The sequence below is a fragment of the Charadrius vociferus genome, unplaced genomic scaffold (genome assembly GCF_000708025.1).
Source record: "Charadrius vociferus isolate BGI_N301 unplaced genomic scaffold, ASM70802v2 scaffold115, whole genome shotgun sequence".
NCBI lineage: Eukaryota > Metazoa > Chordata > Aves > Charadriiformes > Charadriidae > Charadrius > Charadrius vociferus.
This window is the reverse complement of record NW_009648636.1, coordinates 42183-42541: the sequence shown is the minus strand read 5'-3', so window position 1 is coordinate 42541 and position 359 is coordinate 42183.

Here is a 359-nt window from a genome sequence, read left to right as displayed (position 1 = left end):
GATGGAGGCCTGGGGGACGCACGGGGTGCGGGGGGGGTCAGGGAAAGCTGGTCCTTGAAGGGGAGCAGCGCCTGGATTGCGTGTTCATGCCCATCTCTACCTGCGTGTGTGTGCAGAAATGACGTGTGGGTGTCTACACATGGGCGTGTGTTCGCTCCCCGTGTGTGTCGGTGCGTATCCTGTGCACATGCAGGTCTGTGTATGTGCCTGTGCACACGTGTGCGTACCTGCCCGCATCCCCATCCCCGTGCGCACGCGTGCCTTGGTGCTTGCGTGTTCACGGCGGGGGTAACCGTGCCCTCTCCCGCAGGCCGTCGAGCTGCCGGACTCCTTCTCCCCCGAGCTGCGCTCGCTGCTCG